The following is an 18507-nucleotide window of genomic DNA, read 5'->3' as shown; positions in this document are numbered from 1 at the left end:
CCCCTACATCATAATTCTGTTCGGCGGGCGTCAGCCGTCGAGACAGGAACGCGCACGGATGGAGCTTGTTGTCGCTCTTGGCTCTCTGTGAAAGGATGGCACCTACTCCTTGATTGGAGGCGTCCACCTCCACCACAAACTGCCGCGACGGATCAGGAAGCGTGAGGATGGGAGCGGTGCTGAAGCGGTTCTTTAGTTCCTGGAAGGCCGCCTCCGCCTCCGCCGACCAGTGGAAGGGAACCTTAGGAGACGTGAGCGCGTGCAAGGGAGCCGCCGTGGCACTGAAGTCCTTGATGAACCGCCGATAAAAATTGGCAAAGCCCAGGAATTGCTGCACCTTCCTGCGTGAGTCAGGGGTAGGCCATTCCGTTACCGCGCTTACTTTCGCCGGGTCCATCTCAACTTTGCCCGGGGCTACGATGAAGCCGAGAAAAGAAACGGTGTTCTTGTGGAATTCACTTTTCTCGGCCTTTACGTATAGTTGGTGTTCAAGGAGTCGTTGCAACACCGTCTCGACGTGATCCCTATGGGTCTTCAGATCCGGGGAATAAATCAAAATATCGTCCAAATATACGTACACAAAACGGTCCAAACAGTCTCTCAAAACATCGTTTATCATGGCCTGAAACACAGCGGGAGCATTGGTGAGGCCAAATGGCATGACGAGGTATTCAAAATGTCCTCGATGGGTGTTGAACCCTGTCTTCCATTCGTCCCCTTCCCGGATGCGCACCAGATGGTAGGCGTTGCGCAGATCTAACTTTGTGAACACCCGGGCTTGCTGTAGTTGGTCGAACACGGTCGACATCAGTGGGAGCGGATACCGGTTCTTGATGGTGATCTGATTGAGGGGACTATAATCTATGCAGGGACGTAGGGTACCGTCCTTCTTGCCCACGAAAAAGAACCCCGCCCCCGCAGGCGACGACGATGGTCGAATCAGTCCTGCTTGCAGGGAGGAGTCTATATATTCATTCAAGGTTTGCTTTTCAGGTCCCGAAAGAGAATAAAGCCTCCCCTTGGGTATAGTTGAACCCGGCAGGAGGTCAATGGCGCAATCATACGGACGGTGGGGAGGTAGAGAGGTGGCCTTGGCCTTGCTGAATACCTCGGCCCATTGGTGGTAGCACGCAGGGACCCCGGTTAAGTCTGGGGCTGGCGCATCTGGAGCAGGAGGCACAGGGCACGGGTTAGACTGGATACAGGAATCATGACAGTCGGACCCCCATCCCGTTATTTCCCCTGATCCCCAGTCTATAGCGGGGTTGTGGCGTTGAAGCCATGGATACCCGAGAATGAGGGGGTTCATTGGAGAGGTCACGACATGTAGCCGTATGTTCTCCTGGTGGGGACCAATTGACAGCGAGACTGGTTCTGTTATGTGAGTTATCTCAAAGAGTGCCTGTCCATTGAGTGCCTTAGCTTTCACGGGAGTGTTCAGTAGCTCAGTCTTTACCCCCCACCGGCGAGCAAATGCCCAGTCTATCAAGCTTTCGTCCGCTCCTGAGTCTATTAATACTTTAAGTTCTATTTCTCTTCCCAACTGTGTAATCCTGCCCTTGGGGAGCACTCGCCCCGGGGACAGAGCCGCAGAGAAGGCGCTTACCTTCAGGGTCCTTCTCACTGGACAGGAGAGAAGGAGGTGTCCGAGCTCACCGCAGTAGTAGCATCTTCCCTCTCGGCGTCGCCGTAACTTCTCCTCCTCTGTTAACTTAGCTCTGCCCAACTGCATCGGTTCTGGCTCCTGGCGCTGCCGATCCCCGTACAGCCTGGAGTGGTGAACGTCAGGGCCGGCTACTGGGACGAAGGCGGGGGCGTTCCTGCTTCGGTGCTGCCTCCACTCTTGCAGCCGGTTGTCCGTGCGGATAGCCAGAGCGATGAGGGCGTCGAGGTCGGTGGGAAGGTCTAAGGGGATTAGCTGATCCTGTATGGATCCAGACAGGCCCCGGAGGAAGATGTCATATAGTGCCGTCGCGTTCCAACCGCACTCCGCAGCCAGCGTGCGGAACCGGATGGCGTAGTCTCCGACGGTGTCTTGTCCCTGGACTATCTGACAGAGTTGGCGAGCCTTGTCTCGGTCAGCGGAGATTGGATCGAACACCGTTCGCAGAGCCTCGATGAAAGCGGGGAGAGAGCGACAGGAGATGGAATCCCTGGCCCATTCCGCGGTGGCCCACGTGCGGGCCCTTCCCGTCAGGTATGATACCACGTAGGCCACCTTGGAGCGCTCGGTGGGGAAATCTGCTGGGGACCTCTCAAAATGCATCTCGCATTCTGTAATAAAGGCCCGGCTAAGGCCGGGTTCTCCGGAGTAGCGCTCTGGAGGAGCCAGTCTGGCACCGCCAGTCATGGGAGGTATTGCAAGGGGAGTAACGGGGGAAGCAACGGGTGTACTGGAGGTCGCTGCTGGTCCCGCGTTTAAGAGCGAGAGCACTTCCTGCATTTGCTGACCCAGCTTTGCTACTTGGGTGGCGACCGCTCCTCTGAAGTCTTCTTGATTCTTAGCGAGTCCTCGGATTTCTTCACCCAAGTCGCCCACTTGCCTCTGGTGCTGGGCGAGCAGTGAGGCATGGGAGCGCACTGCGGCGCACAGGTGCTCCGACTCTGCCGAGTCCATGTCTGGCCAGTGTGTACTGTCAGGCACGGGACAAGGCAAAGGACTCGGATGCAGAGTCGTTTCTTTCTTGGATTTATTCCAGCAAGCACACTGATCAAAAGTACAAATCAAAACGCCTCTTGCGAGGGAAAACACGTGGCAAAAAGTACAAACAGAAGGCGTCGCACTGAGGCGAGATAAAAGGCTAAAAGTACAAATCAAAACGCCTCTTACGAGGGAAAACACGTGGCAAAAAGTACAAACAAAAGGCGTCGCACTGAGGCGAGACAAAAAGGCTAGGGGAATCACAGTACTAACAAAAGCGTCGCTCGGTGGCGAGACAAAGAGGAGGGGTCTTACTGAGAACTCGGACATCAAGGAATCGCTAGTGGTCGGGACGAGGCAAGACACACTGGCACAGGACAAGGGGAAGACGCGGACTAAATACACACAAAAGGGCGTGGACACAGGTGCTGACCATTATTGTCAATTACACAGGTGCACACAATCGGGATCAGGGAAGACAAGACAACCAACACCGAGGAAGGAAACACGAACTGAAACGGAAGGGATGACAAAATAAAACCGGAAGTAAAATTACGACATCGACGAGACAGAAACCCGGAAAATTAAACGCGACCGCATGACAAACACCATTGATACTTAAGTCAAAATGGAGATGATACTACCGTATTTGCCGGTGTATTGGTCGACCTTTTTCGATCCAAAATCGACCGAAAAAAATCGACCTCGACTTATACACCGAGTCATAAAATTTAACTTCGTATTCATCGCTTCAAATGTGATGGTAACCAAGGCCGTTTCTCATGCATCTCATTGTGCGTTGCACTTAGAAAATTTGAACCGGGCGGCGTGCGCGAGTGCGCGGCCCGCTGGAAGTCGAATGAGGCGCCGCGAGCACCCCCGCGGTGCTTATAAACAGCCGATCCGCTCGGCGGGGGCTATTTTCGGCCACTTGGCTCGTGCGCACGGCCTCCCGGATGTGCCGGGCGGGTGCGCGAGCTCGCCGGCCGCTGGAAGTCCAATGAGGCGCCGCGATCTCCTCCGCGGTGCTTATAAAGTGCCGATCCGCTCGGCTTGGAGCTATTTCCGGCCTCCCGTTGGTGCCGGGCGGCGTGCGCGAGCTCGCCGGCCGCGATCTCCTCCGCGGTGCTTATAAACAGCCGCATGCGCACGGCCTCCCGGAATTTGAACACATTTCGTCAATAAATTTCGCATATTGAATTTTGAAGTTTAATATAATGCAACAATTGAGCTCGACTTATACAAAGGATATATCATAAAATCGTAAATTTCCGTCGAATTTTAGGGGGTCGACTTATACACCGAGTCGACCTGTACACCGGCAAATACGGTATGCACAATTTGGAAACTTTATCAGAAATTGAAGGCTCAAATCAGGAAAGGTAATGAAGAGGATGGCATAAAATCAAAGTTAGGAAAAATAAACAACAGAATGTAGCCTGAAAATAGAATGAGCTTCTGGAAATTGCAGTATAATTGAGAGAAATCACAGTTAAGACTGGCAATTTAAGTTTGGGGTAATCTGCCAATTTACAATGGTTCAAATGAGGTCCATCACAGTACATCCGAGAGCTCATGAAGGAAAGGCGCCGTCTTTCTCAAGTGTATTACATCGTCGATAATAGTAGAATTTGAAGTTTGATTAACAAAAGGCACTATGAAATTAATGGCATATTGGGAGATGATATTTAAGTTTGGTATCCCAGTCTGTCTCTTTCAGTGGCCATCAGTTACTCTGAAACTCGAGCCCGAGACTCCACCGACAGCTGAGAACAACAAGAAAACGGTGCATGGCTCTGAGGCACCTTTGACCTTCGCAAGAGCAAAGAAGGACTATATTTGTGCTGGGGGGAGCACAACGCAGTACAAAGAACGAAGGAACTCACAAGATGAGAATGGACTCAGTTGAAAATGGACTCATCCAAGAGTGAGAGATGAGTTGACTCTGAGAGTACAACCAAAGACAACAACTTGACAATGAGGTGCGGCGAAAGACACATGAGACCTGAAAGATGCATGAAGCTGCTGAGACGTTATCAAAACTGGTGGAGCTTGGGTCAGAGTGGAGGGAAGCTTGCTTGGACACTGAGTTTGACACAACTGAGGAGTCTTGATAAATAAAGACGTATAAAGAAATAAGGAGCAAAATGTGTAGTGTTACAGAAAAAGGAAAAGCATCATAGTCGGAGATTAAATTTGGATAAAACAGATAGGCTAAAACTGTAAGAAATAAGAGTAGAATCACATTTAGCCCATCCAGCTTAACGATTAGACATTTAGTCATTGACACTTTGGAGAAGGGAACATAGGGCATTAAGACCCATTAGGATGCAGTCAAGAGGTGATTAGATTGTTCAATGGAGCTAATTAATAAATTAGAAGTTAATCACACCTCACGGGGAAATTCTGGTGTCAAACAAGTCCGATAAAATCAAGGAATAACAGCCATGAAAACTTTTGACAGTTAAGAATAATACGGCTACTACTAATACGAAGAGTCACACCAAGTGATAGTGAACGCGATGACAAATGTGATAGGACTCGAATAACAAATGCCTTAATATGGCAAAGTGAAAATAACGTGGTGGAGTAGACTGTTGGAGTATCTTTACCCAGCTGCTCGATCAGAACGATGGATTAGGACAAAATTATTTAGGAACCATCTGAGGCTGCTTCTTTCACCATGCTCACCTATTAACGTGCTCACCTATGAACATGCTCAACAGTGGAAATTTTTAATCGGAATCATCAGAATCAGAAAATCTTTATTGTCATTCTACATAGTACAATGAAGGCATTTATTTGGCAATTTTACGGTAAAGGTGAGGTACGAATGTAGGAAATATTTAATTGGGGAGAACATACGGAAATGAAGGGTTATTGTTAGTATTCACTGATTGCCTGCTCACTTACACATACTAAATTTGTTTGTTGTGGTATGAGTGATAGAATCAAATGGAGTGGCATTTGTGTGGTTAGGAATGAGTGTATGTGTTGGGAGCAGTGTGAAAGGCCAAAGTATTTTGGAGTTGGTATGAAAGGGTCACAGTTGAGGGTAAGATTCCTCTCACCTGAGACGGGAACACCCAAGAGTGATGACTAACAGCTGATGGTTAATCAGAGGCACCGTGAACAGCAAAATAGTTCATGGAGAAGGCCGAATTTTACTTTTGTACTTTTGTAAAAGTACTTTGAAGTACTTTTGTTGTACTTGTTTACTTGTTGTCTGTTGTGAGCCATGTCTTGTCACCGTGGGAAAGGGGGGAACGAAATTTCGGTTTCTTTGTGTGTCTTTGGCATGTGGAGAAATTGACAATAAAGCTGACTTTGACTTTGACTTTGAATTCAGCAACATGGATGGACAAGACAGGTCTAATATCAAACATTAGGACGATGGACGATATGACATGACAAACCTGGACTCACCCGATAGGGTGACAGACTATGTAAATGACAAGCATACATTTGAAACTTCAGCTTGCTTGTGGCAAGTGCGAGCTTTGCTTTGTTTCTGTGTGTCACTTGACTTATTGCAGCATCAACTGCCAGCCGAGGAGCAGATTGCTGGTTGTTTTATAACTTGTATTACTTTTGCAGGCTGTCGATTGCAGTCTTGGAAAGTTTAGGTTGAATTCACGTGAAAATGTTAACCCTAACCCTTTTGATTTTTATGATGATTGATGATTTTCAGGACGGAATCCCCGTGCGCCATGATTCATTGTGTGTCTATTTTCATTTAGTAGATACTCGATGCCTGTGTAGTTTTGTGAGTACAAGTGTCTGTTGTTGGTATTGCCGAGTGTGAGGTGCACAGTCAATTTTCAGGAACTTGGGGATTACGGTCCTGGATGAGTGCAAGGTTCAACAGGACTGGCTGCAAGACATATGATGATGTGGTAGGACATTTGCCGGTTCCTTTTTGGATGCCTAATGACACATTGGGTGAATGTGTCAAAGGGGGGTGGGGTTACGTTTGAATGAGTAAGAAGATATAAAATTTAATTGTGACATTCAATGTTTTTTTCGGATTCACTTGTTTTTGAGGCTTTAACAGGATGGGCCAGAATTCAACAGGCAGTGATGGAAGGAGCAGAAGAAGAATCTCGAAAGCAAAGCTAATGGGAGATAACAATCTGGAATGGAAGCAAAGCGTGGTAACAATCTAGCGACAGTAAGGGTTAAGGTCTATCAACGGAAAAGCATGAATGATGACAAATCCTAAAGCTAATAGGGATTAGACTGCAGCACAATAGACAACAAATGTTTGAAAGGTAATTAAATAAAATAGGAAATTGGGTCAGAAACAAGGAATAGGGAAAATTTCTTAACACATGAATGCATTAAAGCTGCTATTAAAGGGAAAGTATTTAAGAACACATTTCGACGAAGATAAGGTACATACACAAATTGGTTGGACAAAACTGACGGGACTGGTACCAATTTGACGATATTGAGAAAAAACCTAAATCAAAGAGGAAATTTGGAGAGAAAATTAATATTTGGACTGGGAAAGAGTGATTGCTGAGACGTGATTGACAGGACTTCAGCAGGTGACAGATGCAGCAGGAAAGGCTAACTTGAACGGCTAGCAGTTACTCTGCTACAGGAGAGATCTTGCGAGACTGACAGCAAGATGAGACACTCCCCCCAGGAGGAGTGTTTGTTTGTTTGTTTGTTTGTTTGTTTGTTTGTTTGTTTGTTTGTTTGTTTTAAGGATCACGTGGGCCTCTGGATCATAGGAGTAGATGCCGGGAGCACTCGGAGGTTCTATTGAGTACTTCGATGAGACGATGACCACCAATCGTCTCCGTGCCCCAAACAACCCCAGAGGAGAAGAATTGTTTGCTGACGACTGCTTATGGAAATGTCGTTTACTAGGGGTGACCAAAGGGGGGCAGGAGGACTTCCGGCCTACGCTGGGCATTGCTACTTTTTTCATTGCAACTCAATGTTTTGTGCTGTTGCCATTGTTCAATACTGGCAGTAGCTACCAATTATTGCAGAACTCCTGGACGCTGACTGGGGCCTGGGAAGAGACTCTGAGGACGGTGAAGTGGACATAAAGGTCTTGGATGGACAGCAGGCCCTGGGCAGTGATCCCAGCGCGGTTCACTACTGAGCATTCAGTGGACTGGATTTGCATCGACAGAAACATACATATGCAAGGGGGGCAAAACTAAGAGAGTTTCAACTTCGCAGTATGCTGTGATATTGCGTCAATATTATGTCCTTCATTACTTCATCAAATGACCACATGCTGCATTACTTTAATTCATCACATATTAACATCATGTTAACGCAGTTTGACTGTTTAGCGGTCGGTGGACATGTCATTTTATTTCCATACTGTTTTGTGAGCTCATACTGTTTTGTGGATTGTAATGTGCCAGGGCTCCTTACACCTGGGTGACACCAGGTGAAGGGAACCACTGGGGATGGTAGAAAGGGCCTTCCTCTTTTTCCTTGTCATTAGACTGGCGAGGTTTTTTCTTGAGGAAGGGCCGGCAACTTTTTGACGCTTCTAACGGGCCACACCAAATTTATTACTTCGGAATTTGTCACCGTTGTAGGGGTATTACCTAAGGGGGGTGGTACCGTCGTCTGTATAATGTGGACTTTAATTTTCTTTACTTGTGGTTCCCGAGAGGCCTCAGATTGTTGTCAGGGAGCAATTGGCTAACTAAATAGTTTGAGTTTTCCTAGTTAAAGTAACCTTAAGTAGCATGCCTCGAGCATAATTTAGGCTGTGCAGGTATAGGCCAAATTGTAGACGTGACCATAAAAAATTTGGTTGGGATAAGATTTTTTTGGTTGTTTACTGATGTCATTTTTTGTTAAACTGTTTTCGGGACATTTGTAACGTCCCGAAGGGGGGAATGAAGTGAATTTTGAACTTTAGGCGTATCTGTATGTTGCATTAGATGATCCAATAGTAGCAGTAAGACTATCAAACTATATTTGCTGTACAGAGAAGCTTTAGTTTCAGTAATGTATAAGTACTTGGTAGAAGATAGAAGGGCCAGTTGTCCGTGACCAGGGAGAATTCAGTTTCAGCAATGTGTGCAAGTGGAAAGTGGCTGTTGTTGTCCATCACCAACAGCGCTGGTCAAGATCTCCTTTTTAGGACTGAAGTAAACTAGTAGATTGAAAACTACAGCTGTTACCCCAAGCCGTGACATCAGCTTCTTGTCAGGTATAAAAGCTACGGGCCTGACAAGAGGGGGGGTTGGTTCGAGCAGGGGTCGTTCGTTGGTCCCAGGGCTCGCCCTAGCGCGGGTTCGCTCGCTCTCGCTCGCTCCCCCTTTTGGGGGGGGGAGGGTTTTTTACATCCATGCCTTGGGCCACTCAACTTTTTGGAAAGACTTCACTCTGGCATCGGTCGAATAAAATCTTTTCCCAATCAGCCGTGGTCCCTGAAGTGCTCATTCGTCGGGAAACAGCCACCGATCACCGAGTGTTTTTTGAAGACCAGCGAAGCAGCAAAAACCATATACCACATTTTCAAAGTAAATGTCATGAAAAGTGGAAAAACCCTACAGCAAAGCGCAATGTGCTGTTTTGGGTTCTTTTACAAATAAAGACTGCTGCTTTGAGTTCGCATGGAGCCAGCCTCTTTATTCACTGTACATAGTCTGCTCTCTAGCGGTTAAAGACGTGAACTACAATGCTATGGATGACACCACACAATATAGGTTTGAAACTCGGGTTATAGTTTAAAGGTCAGAGTTAAAACTCGGCTTGCAGTTTCCGAATGCCATACGTGGTAAAAATTATGTTGTAAACTTTTGCTTTAACAATTGAAGTGGAAGAAGAAGAAAAAAAGCTTACAGCACCTGGTATTCCCAGGCGGTCTCCCATTCAAGTACTAACCTGGCCCGACCGTGCTTAGCTTCCGAGATCGGACGAGATCGGGCGTTCTCAGGGTAGTATGGCCGTAAGCCATTGTAGGTCTCGAAATGTTGCAATTTATAGACACAATCGCACCTGAAAACCAAGCCGGCGTATCATGGATACATGGCTTTAATGAAAAGTGACTGACAGCTTTTTATGTGGTAGCACGAATTTGCCATTGCGACCTGCATTTTGCTGTATCAAAGTAAATGTCATGAAAAGTGGAAAAACCCTACAGCAAAGCGCAATGTGCTGTTTTGGGTTCTTTTACAAATAAAGACTACTGCTTTGAGTTCGCATGGAGCCAGCCTCTTTATTCACTGTACATAGTCTGCTCTCTAGCGGTTAAAGACGTGAACTACAATGCTATGGATGACACCACACAATATAGGTTTGAAACTCGGGTTATAGTTTAAAGGTCAGAGTTAAAACTCGGCTTGCCGTTTCCGAATGCCATACGTGGTAAAAATTGTGTTGTAAAATTTTGCTTTAACAATTGAAGTGGAAGAAGAAGAAAAAAGCTTACAGCACCTGGTATTCCCAGGCGGTCTCCCATCCAAGTACTAACCAGGCCCGACTGTGCTTAGCTTCCGAGATCGGACGAGATCGGGCGTTCTCAGGGTAGTATGGCCGTAAGCCATTGTAGGTCTCGAAATGTTGCAATTTATAGACACAATCGCACCTGAAAACCAAGCCGGCGTATCATGGATACATGGCTTTAATGAAAAGTTACTGACAGCTTTTTATGTGGTAGCACGAATTTGCCATTGCGACCTGCATTTTGCTGTATCAAAGTAAATGTCATGAAAAGTGGATAAACCCTACAGCAAAGCGCAATGTGCTGTTTTGGGTTCTTTTACAAATAAAGACTGCTGCTTTGAGTTCGCATGGAGCCAGCCTCTTTATTCACTGTACATAGTCTGCTCTCTAGCGGTTAAAGACGTGAACTACAATGCTATGGATGACACCACACAATATAGGTTTGAAACTCGGGTTATAGTTTAAAGGTCAGAGTTAAAACTCGGCTTGAAGTTTCCGAATGCCATACGTGGTAAAAATTGTGTTGTAAACTTTTGCTTTAACAATTGAAGTGGAAGAAGAAGAAAAAAGCTTACAGCACCTGGTATTCCCAGGCGGTCTCCCATCCAAGTACTAACCAGGCCCGACCGTGCTTAGCTTCCGAGATCGGACGAGATCGGGCGTTCTCAGGGTAGTATGGCCGTAGGTCATTGTAGGTCTCGAAATGTTGCAATTTATAGACACAATCGCACCTGAAAACCAATCCGGCGTATCATGGATACATGGCTTTAATGAAAAGTTACTGACAGCTTTTTATGTGGTAGCACGAATTTGCCATTGCGACCTGCATTTTGCTGTATCAAAGTAAATGTCATGAAAAGTGGAAAAACCCTACAGCAAAGCGCAATGTGCTGTTTTGGGTTCTTTTACAAATAAAGACTGCTGCTTTGAGTTCGCATGGAGCCAGCCTCTTTATTCACTGTACATAGTCTGCTCTCTAGCGGTTAAAGACGTGAACTACAATGCTATGGATGACACCACACAATATAGGTTTGAAACTCGGGTTATAGTTTAAAGGTCAGAGTTAAAACTCGGCTTGCAGTTTCCGAATGCCATACGTGGTAAAAATTGTGTTGTAAAATTTTGCTTTAACAATTGAAGTGGAAGAAGAAGAAATAAGCTTACAGGACCTGGTATTCCCAGGCGGTCTCCCATCCAAGTACTAACCAGGCCCGACCGTGCTTAGCTTCCGTGATCAGGCAAGATCGGGCGTTCTCAGGGTAGTATGGCCGTATGCCATTGTAGGTCTTGAAATGTTGCAATTTATAGACACAATCGCACCTGAAAACCAAGCCGGCGTATCATGGATACATGGCTTTAATGAAAAGTTACTGACAGCTTTTTATTTGGTAGCATGAATTTGCCATTGCGACCTGCATTTTGCTGTATCAAAGTAAATGTCATGAAAAGTGGAAAAACCCTACAGCAAAGCGCAATGTGCTGTTTTGGGTTCTTTTACAAATAAAGACTGCTGCTTTGAGTTCGCATGGAGCCAGCCTCTTTATTCACTGTACATAGTCTGCTCTCTAGCGGTTAAAGACGTGAACTACAATGCTATGGATGACACCAAACAATATAGGTTTGAAACTCGGGTTATAGTTTAAAGGTCAGAGTTAAAACTCGGCTTGCAGTTTCCGAATGCCATACGTGGTAAAAATTGTGTTGTAAAATTTTGCATTAACAATTGAAGTGGAAGAAGAAGAGATAAGCTTACAGCACCTGGTATTCCCAGGCTGTCTCCCATCCAAGTACTAACCAGGCCTGACCGTGCTTAGCTTCTGCGATCGGACGAGATCGGGCGTTCTCAGGGTAGTATGGCTTAAGCCATTGTAGGTCTCGAAATGTTGCAATTTATAGACACAATCGCACCTGAAAACCAAGCCGGCGTATCATGGATACATGGCTTTAATGAAAAGTTACTGACAGCTTTTTATGTGGTAGCACGAATATGCCATTGCGACCTGCATTTTGCTGTATCAAAGTAAATGTCATGAAAAGTGGAAAAACCCTACAGCAAAGCCCAATGTGCTGTTTTGGGTTCTTTTACAAATAAAGACTGCTGCTTTGAGTTCGCATGGAGCCAGCCTCTTTATTCACTGTACATAGTCTGCTCTCTAGCGGTTAAAGACGTGAACTACAATGCTATGGATGACACCACACAATATAGGTTTGAAACTCGGGTTATAGTTTAAAGGTCAGAGTTAAAACTCGGCTTGCAGTTTCCGAATGCCATACGTGGTAAAAATTGTGTTGTAAACTTTTGCTTTAACAATTGAAGTGGAAGAAGAAGAAAAAAAGCTTACAGCACCTGGTATTCCCAGGCGGTCTCCCATCCAAGTACTAACCAGGCCCGACCGTGCTTTGCTTCCGAGATCGGACGAGATCGGGCGTTCTCAGGGTAGTATGGCCGTAGGCCATTGTAGGTCTCGAAATGTTGCAATTTATAGACACAATCGCACCTGAAAACCAAGCCGGCGTATCATGGATACATGGCTTTAATGAAAAGTTACTGACAGCTTTTTATTTGGTAGCATGAATTTGCCATTGCGACCTGCATTTTGCTGTATCAAAGTAAATGTCATGAAAAGTGGAAAAACCCTACAGCAAAGCGCAATGTGCTGTTTTGGGTTCTTTTACAAATAAAGACTGCTGCTTTGAGTTCGCATGGAGCCAGCCTCTTTATTCACTGTACATAGTCTGCTCTCTAGCGGTTAAAGACGTGGACTACAATGCTATGGATGACACCACACAATATAGGTTTGAAACTCGGGTTATAGTTTAAAGGTCAGAGTTAAAACTCGGCTTGCAGTTTCCGAATGCCATACGTTGTAAAAATTGTGTTGTAAAATTTTGCTTTAACAATTGAAGTGGAAGAAGAAGAAAAAAGCTTACAGCACCTGGTATTCCCAGGCGGTCTCCCATCCAAGTAAAAACCAGGCCCGACCGTGCTTAGCTTCCGAGATCGGACGAGATCGGGCAATCTCAGGGTAGTATGGCCGTAAGCCATTGTAGGTTTCGAAATGTTGCAATTTATAGACACAATCGCACCTGAAAACCAAGCCGGCGTATCATGGATACATGGCTTTAATGAAAAGTTACTGACAGCTTTTTATGTGGTAGCAAGAATTTGCCATTGCGACCTGCATTTTGCTGTATCAAAGTAAATGTCATGAAAAGTGGATAAACCCTACAGCAAAGCGCAATGTGCTGTTTTGGGTTCTTTTACAAATAAAGACTGCTTCTTTGAGTTCGCATGGAGCCAGCCTCTTTATTCACTGTACATAGTCTGCTCTCTAGCGGTTAAAGACGTGAACTACAATGCTATGGATGACACCACACAATATAGGTTTGAAACTCGGGTTATAGTTTAAAGGTCAGAGTTAAAACTCGGCTTGCAGTTTCCGAATGCCATACGTGGTAAAAATCGTGTTGTAAACTTTTGCTTTAACAATTGAAGTGGAAGAAGAAGAAAAAAAGCTTACAGCACCTGGTATTCCCAGGCGGTCTCCCATCCAAGTACTAACCTGGCCCGACCGTGCTTAGCTTCCGAGATCGGACGAGATCGGGCGTTCTCAGGGTAGTATGGCCGTAAGCCATTGTAGGTCTCGAAATGTTGCAATTTATAGAGACAATCGCACCTGTAAACCAAGCCGCCGTATCATGGAAACATGGCTTGAATGAAAAGTTACTGAAAAGCTTTTTATGTGGTAGCACAAATTTGCCATTGCGACCTGCATTTTGCTGTATCATAGTAAATGTCATGAAAAGTGGAAAAACCCTACAGGGAAGCGCAATGTGCTGTTTTGGGTTCTTTTACCAATAAAGACTGCTGCTTTGAGTTCGCATGGAGCCAGCCTCTTTATTCACTGTACATAGTCTGCTCTCTAGCGGTTAAAGACGTGAACTACAATGCTATGGATGACACCACACAATATAGGTTTGAAACTCGGGTTATAGTTTAAAAGTCAGAGTTAAAACTCGGCTTGCAGTTTCCGAATGCCATACGTGGTAAAAATTGTGTTGTAAAATTTTGCTTTAGCAATTGAAGTGGAAGAAGAAGACATAAGCTTACAGCACCTGGTATTCCCAGGCGGTCTCCCATCCAAGTACTAACCAGGCCTGACCGTGCTTAGCTTCTGAGATGGGACGAGATCGGGCGTTCTCAGGGTAGTATGGCCGCAAGCCATTGTAGGTCTCGAAATGTTCTAATTTATAGACACAATCGCACCTGAAAACTAAGCTGGCGTATCATGGAAACATGTCTTTAATGAAAAGTTACTGACAGCTTTTTATGTGGTAGCACAAATTTGCCATTGCGACCTGCATTTTGCTGTATCAAAGTAAATGTCATGAAAAGTGGAAAAACCCTACAGGGAAGCGCAATGTGCTGTTTTGGGTTCTTTTACAAATAAAGACTGCTGCTTTGAGTTCGCATGGAGCCAGCCTCTTTATTCACTGTACATAGTCTGCTCTCTAGCGGTTAAAGACGTAAACTACAATGCTATGGATGACACCACACAATATAGGTTTGAAACTCGGGTTATAGTTTAAAGGTCAGAGTTAAAACTCGGCTTACAGTTTCCGAATGCCATACGTGGAAAAAATTGTGTTGTAAAATTTTGCTTTAACAATTGAAGTGGAAGAAGAAGAAAAAAGCTTACAGCACCTGGTATTCCCAGGCGGTCTCCCATCCAAGTACTAACCAGGCCCGACCGCGCTTAGCTTCCGAGATCGGGCGTTCTCAGGGTAGTATGGCCGTAAGCCATTGTAGGTCTCGAAATGTTGCAATTTATAGAGACAATCGCACCTGTAAACCAAGCCGCCGTATCATGGAAACAAAGCTTGAATGAAAAGTTACTGACAGCTTTTTATGTGGTAGCACAAATTTGCCATCGCGACCTGCATTTTGCTGTATCATAGTAAATGTCATGAAAAGTGCAAAAACCCTACAGGGAAGCGCAATGTGCTGTTTTGGGTTCTTTTACAAATAAAGACTGCTGCTTTGAGTTCGCATGGAGCCAGCCTCTTTATTCACTGTACATAGTCTTCTCTCTAGCGGTTAAAGACGTGAACTACAATGCTATGGATGACACCACACAATATAGCTTTGAAACTCGGGTTATAGTTTAAAGCTCAGAGTTAAAACTCGGCTTGCAGTTTCCGAATGCCATACGTGGTAAAAATTGTGTTGTAAAATTTTGCTTTAACAATTGAAGTGGAAGAAGAAGAAAAAAAGCTTACAGCACCTGGTATTCCCAGGCGGTCTCCCATCCAAGTACTAATCAGGCCCGACCATGCTTAGCTTCCGAGATCGGACGAGATCGGGCGTTCTCAGGGTAGTATGGCCGTAAGCCATTGTAGGTCTCGAAATGTTGCAATTTATAGACACAATCGCACCTGAAAACCAAGCCGGCGTATCATGGATACATGGCTTTAATGAAAAGTTACTGACAACTTTTTATGTGGTAGCACGAATTTGCCATTGCGACCTGCCATTTGCTGTATCAAAGTATATGTCATGAAAAGTGGAAAAACCCTACAGCAAAGCGCAATGTGCTGTTTTGGGTTCTTTTACAAATAAAGACTGCTGCTTTGAGTTCGCATGGAGCCAGCCTCTTTATTCACTGTACATAGTCTGCTCTCTAGCGGTTAAAGACGTGAACTACAATGCTATGGATGACACCACACAACATAGGTTTGAAACTCGGGTTATAGTTTCAATGTCGGAGTTAAATCTCGGCTTGCAGTTTCCGAATACCATACGTTGTAAAAATTGTGCTGTAAAATTTTTCTTTAACGATTTAAGTGGAAGAAAAAAACAAAAGAAAAGCTTACAGCACCTGGTATTCCCAGGCGGTCTCGCATCCAAGTACTAGGCAGGCCCGACCCTGCTTAGCTTCCGAGATCGGCGTTCTCAGGGTTTCCGACGGCTCCCAACCAGGGGGGGGGGGTCGGCGACGTTTCAGGACGTAGCGGTCCGAGCGCCTTTAATGTCGCCGCTTCAAAGTCCAGAACGCCACAAAACCCACTTCTGTCGATGTTCACCGAGACCTGGTTGACTGACAACGTTCCGGACTCTGCCGTGCATCTGGAGCGGCTAGCGTGCTATCGGGCGGACCGTGCCATTGTACGAGGGGGAAAGTCGCGAGGAGGTGGAATATGCGTCTACATCCGAGAAGAATGGTGCCGGGCCTCTGTGGTGGTATGTAAGCACTGCTCGCCACTTGCGGAGTTTGTGATCATCAAGTGCCATCCTTTTTACCTGCCGAGGGAATTTACCGCGAATTTACTGCTAGTCGCGGTGTACATCCCGCCTTCCAACAACGAAGGCGACAGGATCGCGGCGCTTGGTGAACTGTACCAGGCTGTCAGTGAACAACAGACAGCGTACCCTGACGGTTTCACCATCTTCGCTGGAGACTTTAATCATGCCAACCTGAAGTCTGTTTTCCCGAGGCTTCACCAGCATGTTACTTTTCCGACACGTGGAGACAGCTTCCTGGACCTAGTCTACTCTGCGCTTAAGGGAGCTTTCAAAGCCACCCCCTCCCCCATCTTGGGCTTTCTGACCATCTCACCGTTGTGCTTTTGCCCGCCTACAGACAATTGGTAAAGGCATCCAGGCCGGTTCGGAGGCGGGTTCGGGTGTGGCCTGAGGGTGCCTCCGATGCACTTCTCGACCTACGACACCACTGACTGGGACTTGTTTAAGCAGGCGGACACCTACAACGATCGGACGGACATAGAGGAGTATACTGACTCTGTTTCCTCTTACATCGCGGAGAGCATCGATGATGTGACTCGCTCAAAATCCGTCGTCACTCGCGCGAACTGGAAGCCGTGGCTGACAGGGGCTGTCCTCAGACTGCTGAGGGCTAGGGACAAGGCTTTCAGAGCGGGGGATGAGGCTGGCTTGAGGACAGCGAGGGCCGACCTGTCCCGGGGCATCAAATAAGCGAAAAAGGCGTTCTCGTGCAAGGTCTCCACCCACTTCAAGGACAGCAAGGACGCACGGAGCCTTTGGCAGGGCATTCAGACCATCACGGACTACAAGCCCGCGCCGAGGAGCTGTGAGGGCGACGTCCGTCTGCTGAACGATCTTAACCGCTTCTTTGCTCGCTTCGACGCCCAGAACAGCACTTGCCCACTGAAGACCACTCCCCCCCCCACACGAGCAGCCCCTGCGCCTCTCTGCCGACGGAGTGAGGAGGGCGCTTGCCGCTATTGACACCCGTAAGGCGGCGGGCCCTGACAACATCCCGGGTCGAGTGCTGAAGGACTGCGCTGGGGAGCTGTCGGGTGTCTTCACGGACATCTTTAACGTTTCCCTCCAGCAGGCCATCATCCCCTCGTGTTTCAAGGCTGCCACCATCGTTCCTGTGCCGAAGAAACCTGCACCGTTCTGCTTCAATGACTACCGCCCCGTGGCACTGACACCCATCATCATGAAGTGCTTTGAGCGGCTTGTCATGGAGCACATCAAATCCGTTCTCCCCCCCACCATTGACCCTTTCCAGTTTGCGTACCGTGCCAAACGGTCCTCTGAGGATGCCATCTGCTCTGCCCTCCACTCTGCCCTCACCCACCTGGAGAGAAAGGACTCATATGTGAGATTGCTCTTTGTGGACTTCAGCTCTGCCTTCAACACCATTGTGCCGCAGCACCTCATCTGCAAACTCGACGAGCTGGGCCTCAGTACCTCCCTCTGCAACTGGCTACTGGACTTCCTCTGTCAGAGGCCTCAGGTGGTTCGTGTTGGCGACAAAATCTCCGCCAGCATCACGCTGAGCACAGGGGCCCCCCAGGGCTGCGTGCTCAGTCCATTGCTCTTCACCCTGCTGACGCATGACTGCACTGCGACCTACAGCGACAACCGCATAGTGAAGTTTGCTGAAGACACGACTCTAGTGGGTCTCATCACGAAGGGCGACGAGACTCGGTACAGGTCGGAAGTTGACCTTCTGACCACGTGGTGCAGGGACAACAACCTCCTGCTGAACGTAGACAAGACCAAGGAAATCGTTGTTGACTTCCGGAAGGGTCACACAAAACACCTGCCGTTGATCATCGACGGTGCTGTGGTGGAGAGGGTGAGCTGCACCAAGTTCCTGGGGGTGCACATCAGTGAGGACCTCTCCTGGTCCGCAAACACCGCGTCACTGGCAAAGAAAGCTCAGCGCCACCTGTACTTCCTGCGGAAGCTCAGGCGTGCATGTGCTCCTCAGGCAGTCCTGTCTACCTTCTACCGTGGCACCATTGAGAGCGTCCTCACCAGTTGCATCGCTGTCTAGGGTGGTAGCTGCACTGAACGGAACTTGAAGGCCCTGCAGCGCATAGGGAGTACGGCTGGTAAGATTATTGGTGCTTCGCTCCCCTCCCTGAAGGACATTTACACC

The 18507-nt window shown here is 47.0% G+C and overlaps 6 non-coding genes and 5 pseudogenes across 6 annotated transcripts; all 11 read right to left on the bottom strand.

The window, feature by feature from the left end:
* Positions 1 to 9462: 9462 nt before the first annotated feature.
* On the bottom strand, positions 9463 to 9581 carry LOC148383351 (5S ribosomal RNA). Its single transcript, XR_015853843.1, has one exon. It is a non-coding gene; the product is annotated as a 5S ribosomal RNA (ribosomal RNA).
* Positions 9582 to 10051: 470 nt separating this feature from the next.
* On the bottom strand, positions 10052 to 10170 carry LOC148383350 (5S ribosomal RNA). The gene has a single exon (XR_015853657.1). It is a non-coding gene; the product is annotated as a 5S ribosomal RNA (ribosomal RNA).
* A 470-nt stretch (positions 10171 to 10640) lies between these two features.
* On the bottom strand, positions 10641 to 10759 carry LOC148383349 (5S ribosomal RNA). The gene has a single exon (XR_015853741.1). It is a non-coding gene; the product is annotated as a 5S ribosomal RNA (ribosomal RNA).
* A 470-nt stretch (positions 10760 to 11229) lies between these two features.
* On the bottom strand, positions 11230 to 11348 carry LOC148383348 (5S ribosomal RNA; annotated as a pseudogene).
* Positions 11349 to 11818: 470 nt separating this feature from the next.
* Positions 11819 to 11936, bottom strand: LOC148383347 (5S ribosomal RNA; annotated as a pseudogene).
* A 471-nt stretch (positions 11937 to 12407) lies between these two features.
* Positions 12408 to 12526, bottom strand: LOC148383346 (5S ribosomal RNA). Its single transcript, XR_015853717.1, has one exon. It is a non-coding gene; the product is annotated as a 5S ribosomal RNA (ribosomal RNA).
* A 470-nt stretch (positions 12527 to 12996) lies between these two features.
* On the bottom strand, positions 12997 to 13115 carry LOC148383345 (5S ribosomal RNA; annotated as a pseudogene).
* A 471-nt stretch (positions 13116 to 13586) lies between these two features.
* Positions 13587 to 13705, bottom strand: LOC148383344 (5S ribosomal RNA). The gene has a single exon (XR_015853670.1). It is a non-coding gene; the product is annotated as a 5S ribosomal RNA (ribosomal RNA).
* A 471-nt stretch (positions 13706 to 14176) lies between these two features.
* On the bottom strand, positions 14177 to 14295 carry LOC148383343 (5S ribosomal RNA; annotated as a pseudogene).
* A 470-nt stretch (positions 14296 to 14765) lies between these two features.
* LOC148383342 (5S ribosomal RNA) lies at positions 14766 to 14874 on the bottom strand (annotated as a pseudogene).
* Positions 14875 to 15345: 471 nt separating this feature from the next.
* Positions 15346 to 15464, bottom strand: LOC148383341 (5S ribosomal RNA). Its single transcript, XR_015853607.1, has one exon. It is a non-coding gene; the product is annotated as a 5S ribosomal RNA (ribosomal RNA).
* Positions 15465 to 18507: the final 3043 nt, after the last annotated feature.

The sequence above is a fragment of the Syngnathus floridae genome, chromosome 17, assembly GCF_059516105.1.
Source record: "Syngnathus floridae isolate MCC-2025c chromosome 17, RoL_Sflo_1.0, whole genome shotgun sequence".
Lineage (NCBI taxonomy): Eukaryota > Metazoa > Chordata > Actinopteri > Syngnathiformes > Syngnathidae > Syngnathus > Syngnathus floridae.
Note: the sequence above shows the minus strand (reverse complement) of the source record. Positions and strands in the feature narration are given on the sequence as shown.